Source organism: Coregonus lavaretus (genome assembly GCF_964263955.1).
Source record: "Coregonus lavaretus genome assembly, chromosome: 39".
Classification (NCBI taxonomy): Eukaryota; Metazoa; Chordata; class Actinopteri; order Salmoniformes; family Salmonidae; genus Coregonus; species Coregonus lavaretus.
In genome coordinates, this window is record NC_140026.1 from 19,476,410 (window position 1) to 19,497,360 (window position 20,951).

Consider the following 20,951-nt stretch of genomic DNA (forward strand, 5'->3'; position numbering starts at 1 on the left):
ATCCCTCCATAACACTGCTCCCTATCGAACTGAACTTTATCAAAGATTTATCAAGATGAGAAAATAATCATTGTATAGATAGATGACTAGTTCAAGGCAAGTTAGCACCATTTGCAAATATATGAAAATGAACATGGGATAACATACTTATGACTTTTCTATGGATAAGGGGGTTCTAAGCTGAAATATGGAATTGTTTTCAGATGGTCATGCGATGGATCATTTAGCTATTTGATTTAGAATTTTAGGACCCCTTTAGGTATAAAAAATATTTGATAAAATATTGAATTTGGACTTTACTACTACAGCCCATAGAAACACATTAAATAACCCATTCATAAATGGCTTAAAAGACAGTCAACAAATAAATCATGAGGAACAAGGTTTTGAAGTGTCTGTCTTATATCTAGGAGATATAAGAAAAGCAGGAAATATATATACAGTGCCTTCGGAAAGTATTCAGACCCCTTGACCTTTTCCACATTTTGATACGTTACAGCCTTATTCTAAAATGGATCAAATAAAATAGAAATCCTCAGCAATCTACACACAATACCCCATAACGACAAAGTGAAAACAGGTTTTTGGAAATGTTTGCAAATGTATATAAAAATTAATAAAAAAATACCTTATTTACATAAGTATTCAGACCCTTTGCTATGAGACTCAAAATTGAGCTCAGGTGCATCCTGTTTCCGTTGGTCATCCTTGAGATGTTTCTACAACTTAATTGGAGTTCACCTGTGGTAAATTCAATTGATTTTACATGATTTGGAAAGGCACACACCTGTCTATATAAGGTCCCACAGTTGACAGTGCGTTTCAGAGGAAAAACCAAGCCATAAGGTCGATGGAATTGTCCGTAGAGCTCTGAGACAGGATTGTGTCGAGGCACAGATCTGGGGAAGGGTACCAAAACATTTCTGCAGCTTTTAAGGTCCCCAAGAACACAGTGGCCTCCATCATTCTTAAATGGAAGAAGTTTGGAACCACCAAGACTCTTCCTAGAGCTGGTCGCCCGGCCAAACTGAGCAATCAGGTGAGAAGCGTCTTGAACAGGGAGGTGATCAAGAACCCGATGGTCACTCTGACAGAGCTCCAGAGTTCCTCTGTGGAGATGGGAGAACCTTCCAGAAGGACTACCATCTCTGCAGCACTCCACCAATCAGGCCTTTATGGTAGACTGACCAGACGGAAGCCATTCCTCAGTAAAAAGGCACATGACAACCCACTTGGAGTTTGCCTAAAGGCATCTAAAGACTCTCAGACCATGAGAAACAAGATTCTCTGGTCTGATGAAACCAAGATTGAACTCTTTGGCCTGAATGCCAAGCGTCACGTCTGGAGGAAACCTGGCACCATCCCTATGGTGAAGCATGGGGGTGGCAGCATCATGCTGTGGGGATGTTTTACAGCGGCAGGGACTGGGAGACTAGTCAGGATTGATGCAAAGATGAACGGAGCAAAGTACAGAGAGATCCTTGATGAAAACCTGCTCCAGAGCGCTCAGGACCTCAGACTGGGGCAAAGGTTCACCATCTAACAGGACGACGACCCTAAGTACACAGCCAAGACAACACAGGAGTGGCTTCGGGACAAGTCTCTGAATGTCCTTGAGTGGCCCAACCAGAGCCCGGACTTGAACCCGATCGAACATCTCTGGAGACCTGAAAATAGCTGTGCAGCAACGCTCCCCATCCAACCTGACATAACTTGAGAGGATCTGCAGAGAAGAATGGGAGAAACTCCCCAAATCCAGATGTGTCACACTTGTAGCGTCATACCCAAGAAGACTCAAGGCAGTAGTCGCTGCCAAAGGTGCTTAAACAAAGTACTGAGTAAAGGGTCTCAATACTTATGTAAATGTTATATTTCCATATATACACTACCAGTCAAAAGTTTGGACACACCTACTCATTCAAGGGTTTTTCTTTATTTTTTACTATTTTTTACATTGTGGAATAACAGTGAAGACATCAAAACTATGAAATAACACATATGGAATCATGTAGTAACCAAAAAATAGCCACCCTTTGCCGTGATGACAGCTTTGCACACTCTTGGCATTCTCTCAACCAGCTCCATGAGATAGTCTCCTGGAATGCATTTCAATTAACTTCTTAAAAGTTAATTTGTGGAATTTCTTTCCTTCTTAATGCATTTGAGCCAATCAGTTGTGTTGTGACAAGGTAGCGGGGCTATACAGAAGATAGCCCTATTTGGTAAAAGACCAAGTCCATATTATGGCAAGAACAGCTCAAATAAGCAAAGAGAAACAACAGTCCATCATTATTTTAAGACATGAAGGTCAGTCAATATGAAACATTTCAAGAACTTTGAAAGTTTCTTCAAGTGCAGTCACAAAACCATCAAGCGCTATGATGAAACTGGCTCTCATGAGGACCGCCACAGGAATGGATTACCCAGAGTTACCACTGCTGCAGAGGATAAGTTCATTAGAGTTACCAGCCTCAGAAATTGCAGCCCAAATAAATGCTTCACAGAGTTCAAGTAACAGACACATCTCAACATCAACTGTTCAGGGGAGACTGTGTGAATCAGGCCTTCATGGTCGAATTGCTGCAAAGAAACCACTACTAAAGGACACCAATAATAATAAGAGACTTGCTTCGGCCAAGAAACACGAGCAATGGACGTTAGACCAGTGGAAATGTGTCCTTTGGTCTGGAGTCCAAATTTGAGATTTTTTGTTCCAACCGCCGTGGCTTTGTGAGACGCATGTGGGTGAACGGATGATCTCTGCATGTGTATTTCCCACAGTAAAGCATGGAGGAGGAGGTGTTATGGTGTGGGGGTGCTTCACAGTTTTGATGTCTTCACTATCATTCTACAATGTAGAAAATAGTAAAAATAAAGAAAATCCCTGGAATGAGTAGGTGTTTCCAAACTTTTGACTAGTACTGTATATATTTTTTAAACCTGTTTTTTTTTTTTGGGGGGGGGGGGGGGGGGGGGTATTGTGTGTAGATTGATGAGGAAAATAAACTATTTAATCAATTTTAAAATAAGGCTGTATCGTATCAAAGTGGAAAATGTCAAGAGGTCTGAATACTTTCCGAATGCACTGTATGTAGGGTGATTGGCAATAGTGCTGGCCAATCCCCAGTCAGCACCACATTCATGTTCTGTGTAACTGTCATTTTGGGGCAGTTGACTTGACATATGGCCCCAGCATAGAACCCAGATTGTTCTGTGCTGGAGCTAGTCAGTCCTTTAAAAGTGTTTGATGTTTGTGTACAATAAACATCACGGAAAGGTTTGTTTTGGTCCTTCCACCCACGTCCTCCACAATAGCTGTACAGTGAGTTATTAGTTAGCTAGATTCATAGTGCTAGTCAGGTTAAAGTTAGCTGCTGAGGTGATTAGCTAACGTTAGCTCACGCTCGGTGAAGATCTCAAACCACAACAATATGTTACGTTTTGTAAGTATGTATTAATTTGTGGATGTCCATCATCCATTTCGTATTATATGTTACAAATTGCAATTTGTACGATATGTTACGAATTGCAATTCAAACAATATGTTACGAATTGCAATTAGAACAATATGTTACGAATTGCAATTCGTACAATATGTTATGAATTCGCAAAATGTATGATATGTTATGAATTCCAATTAGTTGTTGCTAACGTTGGCTAGGTGGCTAATGCTATCTAGGCTAGGGGTTAGGGTTGAGGTTAGGAGTTGGGTTAGCTAGAAGGGTTAGCTAACATGCTAAGTAGTTGCAAAGTTACAAAAAAATTGAATCGAACATGCAACCATTTGCGTTATACGCCTACCCATCCAACCCGACCAACCACCTTTCTTTCGTTTTTGCCTTAAGTAACCTTCTGTCTTATGTAACCAAATGTAACATATCATACTAATTTGTGTGTGAGTCGGATTTACTTTACTATGTTACATCAAGTCTATGATCGGTTTTGGGCCCTCTCCTTTTCTCCCTATACACCAAGTCACTTGGCTCTGTCATATCCTCACATGGCCTTTCCTATCATTGCTACGCTGACGATACACAACTAATCTTCTCCTTTCCCCCTTCTGATCACCAGGTGGCGAATCGCATCTCTGCATGTCTGGCAGACATATCAGTATGGATGACGGATCACCACCTCAAGCTGAACCCTGGCAAGACGGAGCTGCTCTTCCTCCCCGGGAAGGACTGCCCGTTCCATGATCTCGCCATCACGGTAGACAACTCCGCTGTGTCCTCCTCCCAGAGTGCGAAGAGCCTAGGCGTGACCCTGGACAACACCCTGTCGTTCTCCGCCAACATCAAGGCGGTGACCCGCTCCTGCAGGTTCATGCTCTACAACATTCGGAGAGTGCGACCCTGCCTTACACAGGAAGCGGCGCAGGTCCTGGTCCAGGCACTTGTCATCTCCCGTCTGGACTACTGCAACTCGCTGTTGGCTGGGCTCCCTGCCTGTGCCATTAAACCCCTACAACTCATCCAGAATGCCGCAGCCCGTCTGGTGTTCAACCTTCCCAAGTTCTCTCACGTCACCCCCCTCCTCCGCACACTCCACTGGCTTCCAATTGAAGCTCGCATCCGCTACAAGACCATGGTGCTTGCCTTTGGAGCAGTGAGGGGAACGGCACCCCTGTACCTTCAGGCTCTGATCAGTCCCTACACCCAAACGAGGACATTGCGTTCATCCACCTCTGGCCTGCTGGCTCCCCTTCCTCTGCGGAAGCACAGCTCCCCCTCAGCCCAGTCAAAACTGTTCGCTGCTCTGGCACCCCAATGGTGGAACAAGCTCCCTCACGACGCCAGGACAGCGGAGTCACTCACCACCTTCCGGAGACATTTGAAACCCCACCTCTTTAAGGAATACCTGGGATAGGCTAAAGTATTCCTTCTAACCCCCCCCCCCCCCCCCCCCCCCCCCCAAATTGTAAAGTGGTTATCCCACTGGCTATAGGGTGAACGCACCAATTTGTGAGTCGCTCTGGCTAAGAGCGTCTGCTAAATGACGTTAATGTGCCCTTGAGCAAGGCACTTAACCCTAATTGCTCCTGTAAGTCGCTCTGGTTAAGAGCGTCTGCTAAATGACTAAAATGTAAATGTAAAATGTATGAGACCAGGCTGGAATTCCATGTAATACAATGCAATGTAGCCAATGTTGTCGTTTACACTGAACCTTGCGTAGTTTCCTCCAGGTAACCCCAGGTGTATGTGAGAGAGAGGGAGGAAGACTACAGCCATGAGTAACCCTTTTGCATACATAGTTGAGGCTTTGGACCCAAAATACCAACACCCCTTTGGCAATTGTTTGTGTGCGTGGTTGGTGTACTAGGCTAAATTTGGGAAATTAACTGAAGTTCAATGAAGATTTCATCTGATTCATGAATTGAATTTCAGATAATTTTTGAACTGTGAATTCTAATGAACTTGACTCCAACCCTGATAAATGGTTGTTATTAAATGCCTCCCTCCTCCTGCAGACCGCCTGCCATTCTCCATCCGCGTGCTGCTGGAGTCGGCTGTGAGGAACTGTGATGGGTTCCTGGTGAAGCAATCGGATGTGGAAAGCATCCTGAACTAGACGCAGACTCAGAGCGTGGAGGTGCCATTCAGACCTGCACGGGTCATCCTGCAGGACTTCACGTGAGTCATGTGAAATTACGAGACATCTTTCATGGTAAAGTATGCAGTTGTAATAGCTGTATTGTAAACTGGGAGAAGCTGATGGGTAGCCAAATTGAGGTTTAACCAGGGTGTGGCTTTTCTTTCCCTCTGAATTGGAAAGGGATTTCTATTATATTCTAACTTGTGTCCCCGTTGTCTCTCTTTGCTGCGATGAGCGACGCGGTGAAGCTGGGGGGAGATCCAGAGAAGATCAACCCAGTCTGTCTAGCCGACCTCATCATCGATCATTCCATCCAGGTGGACTTCAACAGGAAGTAAGTCTGGGGGGGTCAGATTTATCAAAGGGTTGTGTGTGTGTGTGTGTGTGTGGGGGGGGGGGGGGGTCAATGGAAGTAGGGCTGAATGTCATAATTCTGTGAATTTCCATTTAAGAGGAATTTTTGTGGATTAGAAGTTTATGAATACTGGTGAAGTACTGCTACATCCAGTTAACACAAATATAAACGCAACATGCAATTCAGTTACAGTTACAGTTCATACAAGGAAATCAGTCAATTGAAATAAATGTATTAGGCCCTAATCTATGGATTTCACATGACTTTTTTGCATATGGTTGGTCAGGCTGTTAATTGTGACCTGTGGAATGTTTTCCCACTCCTCTTCAATGGCTATGCGAAATTGCTGGACATTGGCGGGAACTGGAACACACTGTCGTACACGTCGATCCAGATGCTATGTGCCATCTGCCTGGTACAGTTAAAACCGGGATTCATCCGTGAAGAGCACACTTCTCCAGCGTGCCAGTGGCCATCGAAGGTGAGAATTTGCCCACTGAAGTCGGTTACGACGCCAAACTGCAGTCAGGTCAAGACCCTGGTGAGGATGATGAGCATGCAGATGAGCTTCCCTGAGACGGTTTCTGACAGTTTGTGCAGAAATTCTTTGGTTGTGCACACCCACAGTTTCATCAGCTGTCTGGGTGGCTGCTCTCAGACGATCCCGCAGGTGAAGAAGCCGGATGTGGAGGTCCTGGGCTGGCGTGGCTATACGTGGTCTGCGGTTGTGAGGCCGGTTGGACGTACTGCCAAATTCTCTAAAATGAAGTTGGAGGTGCCTTATGGTAAATAAATGAACATTCAATTATCTGGCAACAGCTCTGGTGGACATTCCTGCAGTCAGCATGCCAATTGCACGCTCCCTCAAAACTTGAAACATCTGTGGCATTGCGTTATGACAAAACTGCACATTTTAGAGTGGCCTTTTATTGTCCCCAGCACAAGGTGTACCTGTGTAATGATCATGCTGTTTAATCAGTTTATTGATATGCCACACCTGTCAGGTGGATGGATTATCTTGGCAAAGGAGAAATGCTCACTAACAGGAATGTAAACAAATTTGGGCACAACATTTGAGAGAAATAAGCTTTTGTGCATATGGAACATTTCTGGGATCTTTTATTTCAGCTCATGAAACATGGGACCAACACTTTACATGTTGCGTTTTATATTTTTGATCAGTATATAATTATGTGAGAAATGGTTCTACCTTTTACTACATATTTATGAATCACACATAGGCCTGTTATGTGTAAGCAGCACAGAGTGGGGCTGTTCTGTAGGGTGAGCTGATTAAGTGGACTTTGCTCTTAGAGGCTAAGTAGTAGGGCTGGGAGTTGCCAGGGACGTCAAAATACGATATTATCACAATACTTAGGTGCTGATACGATATGTATTACGATTTTCACAATTCCATATGTATTGCAATTAGATACTGTGATTTTATTGCAAACATATTGCTCACCGTATGTTTGCAGAGGGGCGAGGGATCATGAGAAAATAGTTTTGATCAGTCAGGGAAATAAAAGTGCTGAAAACAAACTGGAAGCATATTTAAAAAGAAGATGGAGAATAAGCTATAAAGGAAAAATACTGGAGTTTTGGTGCAGGTACAGCCAACTAACGCAAAAATAATATTGTGATATTGTCAAAATGATGAGATCCGTTATATCGTGAAAAATAATATCCTGATATATAACTGTATAGATTTTTTCCTCCATGACTGCTAAGTAGTTTTTGACATTACTGCAGACCATCAGTCGTCATGATGTTGCATAATGCTGAAATAAAGACCTCTACATTTTGACCACTCTGAGTCTCCAAGCTTACATTGTTGCAAATTTGAACTGCCATTTTCGCCCTAGAAGTGTCAAACTGTAAAGCAATACATTCCAAATTCCCAACGCTGATACACTGTTGCTTACAGATGGTCCTTTTGTGCTCATTCTACTTTTAAGTAATTATATTAGGAGAATGCAAAACGTTATGGACATTTGAGTAATTTTCACCTAGAATGACCCTAAGGATGTTCTGAAATACTCCTCAACTCCTTTCATAGAAGTTTCACTTTTATGAGAACTGATGACAAGTGTGTTTTATAAGATGATCACATTGAGTCAGCTCTGTAATTACACTTTAAAAACGGTTTAAATGTTTCTTATTCCAGGTATGACAGTCTCCAGAAAAACCAGGACTTGGAGTTTGACAGAAACAGAGAGCGTTTTGAGTTCTTAAAGGTATTAAAAACCCTTTATCCACTATTCATTACGCCGATTCTGTTGCAACAGAAACCGTTTACTCCAAACGGAAAACGCAAACGAGTGTTTCTATTGGACAAGTTCAGGTAGGTCCCTCCCCGTTTTGTTCCGTTTGCTTTGTTGGGTTCTTAAACGGTAAACAGTTTCCGTAATGAATACACTCCAGTACTTCAGCCCAAAATTACCCTTATAAGTCTGCTTTAGCCAAATATAAATGTACTTTAGCCAAATATGAGCTATCTAGCCTTGCTACTAGAACTGGACTAAATCCTGCCTGACATGTTTATTGTAGGTGTGAGCGGGATGGAGGCGGAGGCCGTCATGCTGGGCCAGCCAATCAGCATGGTGCTCCCTGAGGTCATCGGCTACAGGCTGCAAGGCACTCCAGACAAGTTCATCACCTCCACCGACATCGTCCTCACCGTCACCAAGGTAACCGGTTACACAGTTGCATGACAATGGGGCCACTGTTTATCTATCCTCTTAGACATCTCTTTTGAACAAATCTGTCTAATCAATATAGCTCAAGGCATGAAATTATTCAACAAAGTAGTACTATCAATGCGATTCATTTGGAGGCTGTTGATTTGATTCTTGAAAAACGGACTTTCCCTAATGGGATCAATAAACTTGTATTAAATAGTTTAGTTGTAGATAAACAATGGCGAATGTTTCATTCCACAAGTGTATGTCACATAGAAACACCACTTGTCTGAGTGTCCCATGCTCTCCCTCTCTGCCCACAGCACCTGCGCCAGATCGGCGTCGTGGAGAAGTTTGTGGAGTTCTTCGGCCCAGGTGTGGCACAGCTGTCCATCGCCGACCGAGCCCAGATTGCTAACGTGCCCAGAGTATGGAGCCACTGCAGCCTTCTTCCCGTGGACTACATCAGTGTTCAGTACCTGGAGCAGACAGGTGGGATCTTTAAATGTTGCATATTTCAGAAAAAGCATGGCAGATGCTACTTTTAAACTGTAGCCTCTGAGGTTTTAGCACCTACTGTCAACAATGTCTAAATACTTCAGAGTTATTTGAAATGTAAAACGCGGTTGACAACAGTATAAGTCACCTTCTCATGGCAGTCAGAACTTTGTCCTTTCTCTTTTTCTTATGTTTCCCTTTATTTCTTTTTGCTGCTCCCTCTGCTCAGGGAGAGATGCTGAGAAGCTGGACGACATCACTAGGTATCTGAAAGCAGTCACCATGTTCAGAGACTATAGCAACTCCTCCCAGGACCCCGACTTCACCCAGGTACTCGAATCCAAACTGGATCATTTTAAAATGCATTTCATCATTTAGAAATGAGGACTTGTAGATGTAAGTTTCAGGATTTATGATAAAAGATTGTCAGGCATGAGTTATGGCAACTTTGGCAAGTTATTCTGTTTTGAAAATGATTGGACACAGTCTATGTCTGGGATCTACAGTATGTGTCAAGTGATCACTAATAAGTTTCACTAATAACCCTCTTTAATTCTTGTTCTACTCTTCTATGGGTGAAGGAGGCATCACAGATTTCCATCCAGGTCAGTAGGAGGGATCATGCAAGAGGTGCTCCCACTAGCTTTTCTAACTCTGTGGACATGTCTTTGCAGCAAGGCTTCAAGGGTTTCCAGGTGGCCCCGGAGCGTCACCACGCGGAGGTTCCCTTCCAGTACAATGACAAGGAATACAGCCTCTCCCATGGCTCAGTGGTCCTCGCTGCCATCACCAGCTGCACCAACACCAGCAACCCCTCTGTTATGCTGTGGGCTGGTACGTACTAGCCCTTGCCCCATACCCCATACCCCATGCCCTATCTGGGTCGTGTTCATTAGACACCAAACAGAAGAACATTCACTGAAATGGGGAGGGACTACCGTTTTGAAATGTTTTTCATTACGTGCCCGAATGAACACGACCCAGCTATCAGCAGATGTGATTTGACTTCTATCTGGGAAGTTTTTCAGTCATTGAGGTTTAATTGGTTCTGTGTTGCTTTTCAGGTCTCCTGGCGAAGAAGCTGGACTGAGCATGAAGCCCTACATCAAGACCAGCCTGTCGCCCGGCAGTGGAATGGTCACATACTACCTGAAGGAGAGCGGACTACCTCTTCCAGCTGGACTACCTCTTCCAGCTCGGGTAAGGCAGTCCTTCCTAAAGACTGACCGATAGTCTAGAGATAAGGGGTTACTCTCAAAAATCTGTCCTAGCTCCTTGCATTCTTTCTCCTTACATTCCCCTCCCCGTCAGGTTTGAAGTGGTGGGCTATGGCTGCATGACCTGTATAGGCAACAGTGGGCCTCTCCCAGAGCCTGTGGTGGAGGCCATTATTCAGGTAACTACTAACTTTTAACATTTACACCCACACCTGGGTCGTGTTCATTAGGGAACCCAACAGAAAACGTTTTGGAAAGGAAAATGAAAATGAATTACTCTCATTGGACAAGTCCATGTAGCCCCGCCCTGTTTCAGTCCATTTTCTTCTGATGGGTGCCTTATGAACACGACCCTGCAGGGTCAATGGCTACAGGTCCTCACTCGATGCTTTACCTGCCATTCTCTTCCAGGGAGATCTGGTAGCTGCTGGAATCCTATCAGGTAACAGGAACTTTGAAGGGCGTGTCCACCCCAACACACAAGCCAATTATCTGGCCTCTCCCCCACTGGTCATCGCCTATGCCATCGCCGGAACTGTGAGGATTGACTTTGACAAAGAGCCCATTGGTGAGTATCTTCAAACAAACACAGTGTTCTCTTGGCAACAGTTGTATAGTTTTACTATATAGCATTCACACCAGTGGAAGCTGAAATGTCTGTAATGAAATGAATGGAGTGGTACCATTCCATTCCCCCGATTACAATGAGCCCATTCTCCGATTTAAAAGTGACACCAGCCTCCACTGGTTCACACATACTGTTCTGGAGTACTCAAGAAGTTGAATGAGATTAGGCCGTCCCGTGCTGTTACTGGTTTCTGTTGTTTCTCTCTCTCTCTCATATATCTCCTCTGGAAGCCCAGTGACACAAGACTTCCAGACGAGCTAAACCACTTCTATGCTCGCTTTGAGGCAAGCAACACTGAAGCATGCATGAGAGCACCAGCTGTTCCGGATGACTATGTGATCACGCTCTCCGTAGCCGATGTGAGTAAGACTTTTAAGCAGGTCAACATTCACAAGGCCGCAGGGCCAGACGGATTACCAGGACGTGTACTCCGAGCATGTGCTGACCAACTGGCAAGTGTCTTCACTGACATTTTCAACATGTCCCTGACTGAGTCTGTAATACCAACATGTTTCAAGCAGACCACCATAGTCCCCGTGCCCAAGGACTCTAAGATAACCTGCCTAAATGACTACCGAGCCGTAGCACTGACGTCTGTAGCCATGAAGTGCTTTGAAAGGCTGGGCATGGCTCACATCAACAGCATTATCCCAGAAACCCTAGACCCACTCCAATTTGCATACCGCCCCAACAGATCCACAGATGATGCAATCTCTATTGCACTCCACACTGCCCTTTCCCACCTGGACAAGAGGAACACCTACGTGAGAATGCTATTCATTGACTACAGCTCAGCATTCAACACCATAGTGCCCTCAAAGCTCATCACTAAGCTAAGGATCCTGGGACTAAACACCTCCCTCTGCAACTGGATCCTGGACTTCCTGACGGGCCGCCCCCAGGTGGTAAGGGTAGGTAACAACACATCTGCCACACTGATCCTCAACACGGGGGCCCCTCAGGGGTGCGTGCTCAGTCCCCTCCTGTACTCCCTGTTCACCCATGACTGCATGGCCAGGCACGACTCCAACACCATCATTAAGTTTGCCGACGACACAACAGTGGTAGGCCTGATCACCGACAACGATGAGACAGCCTATAGGGAGGAGGTCAGAGACCTGGCCGTGTGGTGCCAGGACAACAACCTCTCCCTCAACGTGACCAAGACAAAGGAGATGATTGTGGACTACAGGAAAAAAAAGAGGACTGAGCACACCCCCATTCTCATCGACGGGGCTGTAGTGGAACAGGTTGAGAGCTTCAAGTTCCTTGGTGTCCACATCACCAACGAACTATCATGGTCTAAACACACCAAGACAGTCGTGAAGAGGGCATGACAAAGCCTATTCCCCCTCAGGAGACTGAAAAGATTTGGCATGGGTCCTCAGATCCTCAAAAAATTATACAGCTGCACCATCGAGAGCATCCTGACTGGTTGCATCACCGCCTGGTATGGCAACTGCTTGGCCTCCGATCGCAAGGCACTACAGAGGGTAGTGCGTACGGCCCAGTACATCACAGGGGCCAAGCATCCTGCCATCCAGGACCTCTATACCAGGCGGTGTCAGAGGAAGGCCCTCAAAATTGTCAAAGACTCCAGCCACCCTAGTCATAGACTGTTCTCTCTGCTACCGCACGGCAAGCGGTACCGGAGTGCCAAGTCTAGGTCCAAAAGACTTCTCAACAGCTTCTACCCCTTATGGCTTATAAGACTCCTGAACAGCTAATCATGGCTACCCGGACTATTTGCACTGCCCCCCCACCCCATCCTTTTACGCTGCTGCTACTCTGTTAATTATTTATGCATAGTCACTTTAACTCTACCCACATGTACATATTACTTCAACTACCTCAACTAGCCGGTGCCCCCGCACATTGACTCTGCACCGGTACCCCCCTGTATATATAGCCTCCCTACTGTTATTTTATTTTACTTCTGCTCTTTTTTTCTCAACACTTTTTTTGTTGTTGTTTTATTTTTACTTTTTTGTTAAAAATAAATGCACTGTTGGTTAAGGGCTGTAAGTAAGCATTTCACTGTAATGTCTGCACCTGTTGTATTCGGCGCATGTGGCCAATGAAATTTGATTTGATTTGATTTGATATACCTTTGAACAATGAAGGGAAGGCAGTTTTCCTGAGGGATATCTGGCCCTTGCGGCAGGAGATCCAGACTGTGGAGAGACAGTTTGTAATTCATGCGATGTTCAAAGAGGTCTATGAGAAGATTGAGGTAAACTCAGCTCTTTGGAAAATAATATTCTATAATATAAGGTTGGGGGGGGGGGTTCTAAGTAATCTGAACTTTTCATGACTAAAAAAGTATGAACATTTTTAAGATGTGGGTGAATAGCAGACTTTTTCAAGGTATTCGTACATTTAGTGTAGAGAGCTATTGTTGTTGTAGTTTTATATGTGACTGTTCTACCCTCTTCCGCCCTGGCAGAAAGTGAACGAACACTGGAACGCCCTCAACACCCCCCCCAGACAAGCTGTACACCTGGAACCCCATGTCCACCTATATCAAGTCTCCACCCTTCTTTGATGGACTGGTATGACACACAAACAATGCCGTTGTTGTAATGTCTGATTTCTTTCCCCTCTCAGGTTTTATCTTTGAAAGGGATTGTTCAGTGAAAGTACATATTTATATATTGTTCCATACGTAAAAATGTATGCGCTTTGGATAAAAGCGTCTGCTAAATGGCATATTATTATTATTTTTATTATTATATATTTATTTCCTTACCTTGAAATTAGTTTATGGACTGTGTAGAGGGTTCTTTACACAGTGCTGATATTCTCTTATTCTTAAAAAAACTTTAAACTTCAGAAAATGACACAGACAACGGCTTGTATATGTAAAATATATATAGTTATGCAATTGCAGGCAGACATTAATACAGAGTCAACATGATTTGTATAGATAGCTCTTCATAAGTTCTGTTTGGTGTCTAAGACATCCTGTAACTTATAAAGCCTCCCCAACCCTTCCTAGCGTGACTTCCCCTAACAACAACAGCTTAATACATCTACCTATCCCTGACAGCGCCAATCATCTTGTCAGTATTCTATAGCTTCAAAAACATGGGCTTGACCGATACTTGTCTTCTCATACAGAAACTAAACAATATCATCTTGTGACATACAAAATTTCATAAAGGAGAAGTAAGCGGCTTATAGCTCAAGGGGATATTTCTTGTTGTTAGGCGCAGCGTCCTCTTTTCACAGAACCAGACAGCCAGAGTGTCAGTCAGACACAGAGGTGCAGATGCGTGGGCGTCCTCTTATCTGATAGTGCCTGCAGGGTAAGATACTCAGACATGTTTTAACACACACACAGGCCTCTCTAGAGGAGGCCTTTATAATCTAATATTTCATATCGCATTTCATTAACCCTTTAGAGGGGTTGACACTCCAAGTTAACCCCTTCAACTGCAATCCACAACCACTTTCACAAACTTTCTTTTACTTTCTACGTGCTGCTAAACGTCGGTGACTCTGTGACCACAGACCACATCTTTCCTGCTGGGAACATCGCCCGAACCTACCTGACCGGCAGAGGGTGAGAGAGATGGGAGGGGAGGCAGTAACTATAGCCTTTTCACACTACTGAGCCGAGCCACGCTGTATTGGCCTGGTTAGTTGCTGGAATCATAGTTGCTGGAATGGACAATGTGAAAGGAAAAAAATCCAAGCCAGCCCAGTACAGTTTGGGTGGGCGCGAAAGTGTGAAAGCTTTATTTTGCTAACTAGCTTTAGCTTATTACAGTGAGCTCCAAAAGTATTGGGACAGTGACATTTTTTGTTATTGTTTTGGCTCTGTACTCCAGCACTTTGGATTTGAAATGACACAATGAATGTGAAGTTAAAGTGCGGACTGTCAGCTTTAATTTGTATTTTCATCCAGATTGGGTGAAGTGTTTAGAAATTACAGCACTTTTTGTACATAGTGCCCCCTCCACCCCATTTTAGGGGATCAAAAGTATTGGGACAAATTCACTTATGTGTATTAAAGTAGTCAAATGTTTAGTATTTGGTCCCATATTCATAGCACGCAATGACTACATCAAGCTTGTCTCTCTACAAATGTGCTGGATGCATTAGCTGTTTGTTTTGGTTGCATGCAACATTTTAAAGTAGTCAACCGGATTGGACTTACTATGGGTTTATAGAAATGAATGGTAAATAATGTATTGTATAATTTTGGAGTCACTTTTATTGTAAATAAGAATAGAATGTGTTTCTAAACACTTCTACATGAATAATAATAATCCTGAATGAATTGTGAATAATGATGAGTAAGAAAGTTAGAGGCATAAATATCATTCCCCCAAAACATGCTAACCTCCCTCCCCTGTTATTGTAATGGTGAGGTTAGCATGTTTTGGGGTATGATATTTGTGCATCTTTCTCACTAATCATTATTCACGATTCATTCAGGAATATCCGCAACCATGGTAGCATCCACATTAATGTAAACTCAGCAAAAAAAGAATCTCACTGTCAACTGTGTTTATTTTCAGCAAACTTAACATGTGTAAATATTTGTATGAACATAAGATTCAACAACTGAATTTCCACAGACATGTGACTAACATAAATTGAATAATGTGTCCCTGAACAAAAGGGGGGTCAAAATCAAAAGTAACAGTCAGTATCTGGTGTGGCCACCAGCTGCATGAAGTACTGCAGTGCATCTCCTCCTCATGGACTGCACCAGATTTGCCAGTTCTTGCTGTGAGATGTTACCCCACTCTTCCACCAAGGCACCTGCAAGTTCCCAGACATTTCTGGGGGGAATGGCCCTAGCCCTCACCCGCCGATCCAACAGGTCCCAGACGTGCTTAATTGGATTGAGATCCGGGCTCTTCGCTGGCCATGGCAGAACACTGACATTCCTGTCTTGCAGGAAATCATGCACAGAACGAGCAGTATGGCTGGTGGCATTGTCATGCTGGAGGGTCATGTCAGGATGAGCCTGCAGGAAGGGTACCACATGAGGGAGGAGGATGTCTTCCCTGTAATGCACAGCGTTGAGATTGCCTGCAATGACAACAAGCTCAGTCCGATGATGCTGTGACACACCGCCCCAGACCATGACGGACCCTCCACCTCCAAATCGATCCCGCTCCAGAGTACAGGCCTCGGTGTAACGCTCATTCCTTCGACGATAAACGTGAATCCGACCATCACCCCTGGTGAAGCAAAACCGCGACTCGTCATTGAAGAGCACTTTTTGCCAGTCCTGTCTGGTCCAGCGACGGTGGATTTGTGCCCATAGGCGACGTTGTTGCCGGTTATGTCTGGTGAGGACCTGCCTTACAACAGGCCTACAAGCCCTCAGTCCAGCCTCTCTCAGCCTATTGCGGACAGTCTGAGCACTGATGGAGGGATTGTGCGTTCCTGGTGTAACTCGGGCAGTTGTTGTTGCCATCCTGTACCTGTCCCGCAGGTGTGATGTTCGGATGTACCAATCCTGTGCAGGTGTTGTTACACGTGGTCTGCCACTGCGAGGACTATCAGCTATCCGTCCTCTCTCCCTGTAGCACTGTCTTAGGCATCTCACAGTACGGACATTGCAATTTATTGTCCTGGCCACATCTGCAGTCCTCATGCCTCCTTGCACCATGCCTAAGGCACGTTCACACAGATGAGCAGGGACCCTGGGCATCTTTATTTTTGTGTTTTTCAGAGTCAGTAGAAAGGCCTCTTTAGTGTCCTAAGTTTTCATAACTGTGACCTTAATTGCCTACCGTCTGTAAGCTGTTAGTGTCTTAACGACCGTTCCACAGGTGCATGTTCATTAATTGTTTATTGTTCATTGAACAAGCATGGGAAACAGTGTTTAAACCCTTTACAATGAAGATCTGTGAAGTTATTTGGATTTTTACTAATTATCTTTGAAAGACAGGGTCCTGAAAAAGGGACATTTCTTTTTTTGCTGAGTTTAGAAGTGTTTAGAAACATATTCTATTCTTATTTACAATAAAAGTGACTCCAAAATGACACACTACATTATTTACAATACATTTCTATTTGGCACAAAATAATCTGAAACACAACCAAAACAAACAGCAAATGCATCAAAAGACTGATGCAATCATTGCGTGCTAGTAATATGGGACTAAAGACTACACTTTTGACTAATTTAATAAACATATAAGTGAATTTGTCCCAATACTTTGAGTCCCCTAAAAAGGGGGGACTATGTACAAAAATTGTGGTAGTTTCTAAACGGTTCACCTGATATGGATGGAAATACCCTCAAATTAAAGCTGTCAGTCTGCACTTTAACCTCAATCATTGTATATTTTCAAATCCCAAGTGCTGGAGTACAGAGCCAAAACATCAAAAAAAGTGTCACTGTCCCAAGACTTTTGGAGCTCACTGTATGTCTAGCTAGCTTTAGCTTAGTATGTTTTTATGTTGGAGTCGAGTTGCACCCAGACTCCAAAGTAACATTTGAACCCCTTTCCAGTTTGAACCCACGTGACGGCTCTCGGCGTGGCAACGATGCTGTGGTGGCCCGTCACACGTTCGCCAACATCCGTCTCTTCAACAAGTTCCTGAACAATCAGGCACCGCGTACCCTGCACCTACCCTCTGATGAAACGGTAAGGCCCTGGAACAACGGATAACGTAATAACTTTCAATAATGTCATACGTTTTCCTGTTATAATGTAATAAAACCAGATAATGTAATGCAGCTCCCTCCTATAGCTCAGTTGGTAGTCCATGGCGCTTGCAATGCCAGGGTTGTGGGTTCGATTCCCACGGGGGGCCAGTATGAAAAATATATACACTCGCTCTGGATAAGAGCGTCTGCTAAATGACGTAAATGTAAAATAATTGTATAACTTGTATACATTCTCTGGTGGCTATTACTTTATCAAATGAGTAACACAATTTTTATGACTAATGTAATGACTTACATTTATTGTATGTTTAGTGTTTGTTCTTGTATTTTGACTGCATATTACAGTGTATTTTGTTTCATGGCTGTTATATGTACTATGGTTGTCCCTATGTATCAATGTATTCAGTGTGCTCTAGCCGTTGTCTGCTTCCCTGAACAGCTGGATGTGTTTGACGCTGCAGAGTGCTACCAGCAGGCTGGCTTCCCCCTCATGATCCTGGCTGGGAAGGAGTACGGCTCTGGCAGCTCCAGAGACTGGGCCTCTAAAGGTCCTTTCCTCCTGGTCAGTCTCTCGTCTTCTTTCACGACAGCGTTATCATCACACAAACTCATTTGATCATGTATGATGTATTAGCTGAATGTCAATTAGGGGCAAGCCTGTATGATACTTTTCAGTATCAAATATAAGATTCTGGTGGGCTATGTGGATGTTTTTGTAATATATTTATTGAACAAAGATTATACAATACAAAGTAGGGAGCATTCAAGGTACACATAACAAACGGTGAGCTATGTGGATGCCCACTGTTACCTGCCTGATACCCTTCCTCTGTTCCCCTCTCCCAGGGCATCAAGGCTGTGCTGGCAGAGAGCTATGAAATGATCCACCGCAGTAACCTGGTGGGCATGGGGGTGATCCCTCTGGAGTACCTGGCCGGGGACACGGCAGACAGCCTGGACATGACAGGGCGAGAGCGCCACACAGTGGTCATCCCAGAGCCACTCACACCCAAGATGATTGTTGACATTAAGGTACGTCCAGTGATTACATAGGGTGGGAATTGGGAAATTCTGAGTTAATGAGTTATGTGAAAGTCTGAGTTGCTAGTGGATGTCTAGTCAAAAAAAGAACACTTAGTGATTTCTATGAACTCTCTAATACATTATGATTCTGTAATAGATTAGAAAGGAGCAATGCTCAATATATTTGCCTTTTTTACTATGAGCAACCTACAACTGTCAGTTTACCTTCCCTCACAGCTCAACACGGGCAAACATTCCAGGCGAGGATGAGGTTCGACACAGACGTGGAGCTGACGTACTTCCACAATGGAGGCATCCTCAACTACAAGATCCGCAAAATGTCTGAGAACTAGAAGGAGCACATCGTCGGGACCAAGCCATGCTGAACACGCACATCCTCTGTGTAGACGGAGATACAGAAAGCCCTGACTCGCCCTCTGTGTTTGTTTGAGTTTACCATTTGGTTTTCATCATGTTGTCTCCATTGGTTTTAGTGCATTAATCGACCGCAGTGCTGGTTCCATACTTGATCCATTGCAGCTAGGGATGATGAAATGAGTCAGAACCCCCCACATTTAACACGGGTATGATAGACACCTGGGTTCAAATAGTAATAAAGCCCAGCCAAAGTATTTGAAAGAAAACAAATGTATTTTAAATCCAGGTCTCCTATGAAGTGACATTAATACAGTAGGCAGGGACTTCTGGCCTCTCACCCTACCTCTGCATTGCCAAACCAGTTGTCCACTTACCCTTGTCCGTCCTCCATCCATGCTAACATTAGCTAGCCATGCACACAAACCTAGTCTGCCCTGGTTGGTTCTTGTCCACAGTCCAGTCGTTAATATTGTTGGTTCTAAGCTGCCATTCATTGTTATCTGTCTCGACCAGGATTGTATTTGTTGATTTTCAATTCTTGTCATTGTGTCAATTGGAAAATAATTGCTGCTGTGGTGGAGTAGGCATGGGCTGCTTCTGAAATGGCACCGTATTCACTTTTGACCAAAAGTAATGCACTACATAGGGAATAGGGTACCATTTCGGATGCAACCATGGTGGAGTTCCATTCTATGTGTTCTGTTTGTCAACCCCAGACACTGCAATCTGTAATGGCTTCAACTCCTGACAATAAGAGTGTTGTCATTGCATCATGAACAAGAGATTGCCATGGGTATTCTAATCAACTGTTTGATTGCCTTAAAATGTTTAAGTTGACGCTATTGACCCTCCCCTTTTGGCGAGGTATAATATGTTGTGTGTGTCTCTCAGTTGAGAGCCATTTAAATGTTGCCTCTGTACTAAATATATATTTTTACTAGATCCGAGAATTTGTGGCAGCGTAATTCCAATCTTGTTCTCTCTGTCGTGTAAATGTACTTTTCTCTCTTAACCTGTTGATGTTAGCTATAGGACTTCTATGATTATGTAGTGCTGAGTGCTTACTACTGTTGGTGATTAGGGTTGCAAAATTCCAGTTATTTTCCCAGAATTCCCAGTTGTTCCAGAACTCCCGGTTAGTATATTCAGGAGGGAATGAGCAGGAAATCCAGGAATTCTCCAACCAGGATTTCTGGAAAACCCGAGAATTTTGGGAAAGTTGATGAAGGCTGAAATATTAATCTTTTAACCTTGCTTAAATAAAACAAATCATCGTTAATGGTGAGCGAACATTGCGCCTTTTCCTTTCCAATTTTGGGAAAGTTACCAGAATTGTTCAACCCTAATGGTGAGTTTGGCTGGACTTAATACCCTGGTGCTAGTATAACAGGAGGTGAGTTAATCAAATCAATCTATCTATCAAATTAATATAAGCAAACCTCATTAGGTTTCTAACCTGAAGCCACAATTAATATTTTTTATCTAAGCACTTAGTGTTTTACGGACCAAATTGTTTCTGTCTATCAAAAGGAATGAAGGCCTACTTTGAGATTCTTCTCAAAACCTTGCAGCTCTGATATGGAGAAAATGTGTATTTTGTCTGTTAGCAGAAGGAATCTGCTACAAGGCCAAATCAGGGCTAGTGGCTGTCTCTTAATAGTCTTAGTGCTGTCCCCTTCCAGTTATCCTTTCCACAAATAACTTGAGAGGTCAGGGGAAATTCCTGGTACATATCCACCAAATTGCTTTCACCTATCATGTATTTTTAGTGATTGCATAATTATTTATATCAACTGTTATGTTATGGGTAGGTTGACGTTTATTGGGATGAGTCTTGTCCTTGAGGCAGAACTGAACGATTTCCACTAGATGGGCTAGCTGCAAGGTCAAAATTGGCTATATTGTAACATTTATGAGAATAAAAAAAAAACACTAGCTT

General features: G+C 43.7%; 1 pseudogene across 1 annotated transcript; it reads left to right on the top strand.

Moving 5' to 3' along the window:
* Nucleotides 1-5,226: 5,226 nt before the first annotated feature.
* Nucleotides 5,227-18,987, top strand: LOC311112986 (cytoplasmic aconitate hydratase-like; annotated as a pseudogene). Its single transcript has 19 exons — nt 5,227-5,230; nt 5,468-5,630; nt 5,794-5,926; nt 8,115-8,184; nt 8,380-8,398; nt 8,498-8,637; nt 8,952-9,120; nt 9,356-9,516; nt 9,770-9,964; nt 10,191-10,326; nt 10,438-10,522; nt 10,755-10,911; nt 13,080-13,204; nt 13,418-13,523; nt 14,394-14,536; nt 17,453-17,588; nt 18,051-18,173; nt 18,458-18,643; nt 18,872-18,987. The product of its transcript is annotated as a cytoplasmic aconitate hydratase-like (transcript).
* The last annotated feature ends 1,964 nt before the right edge of the window (nt 18,988-20,951 follow it).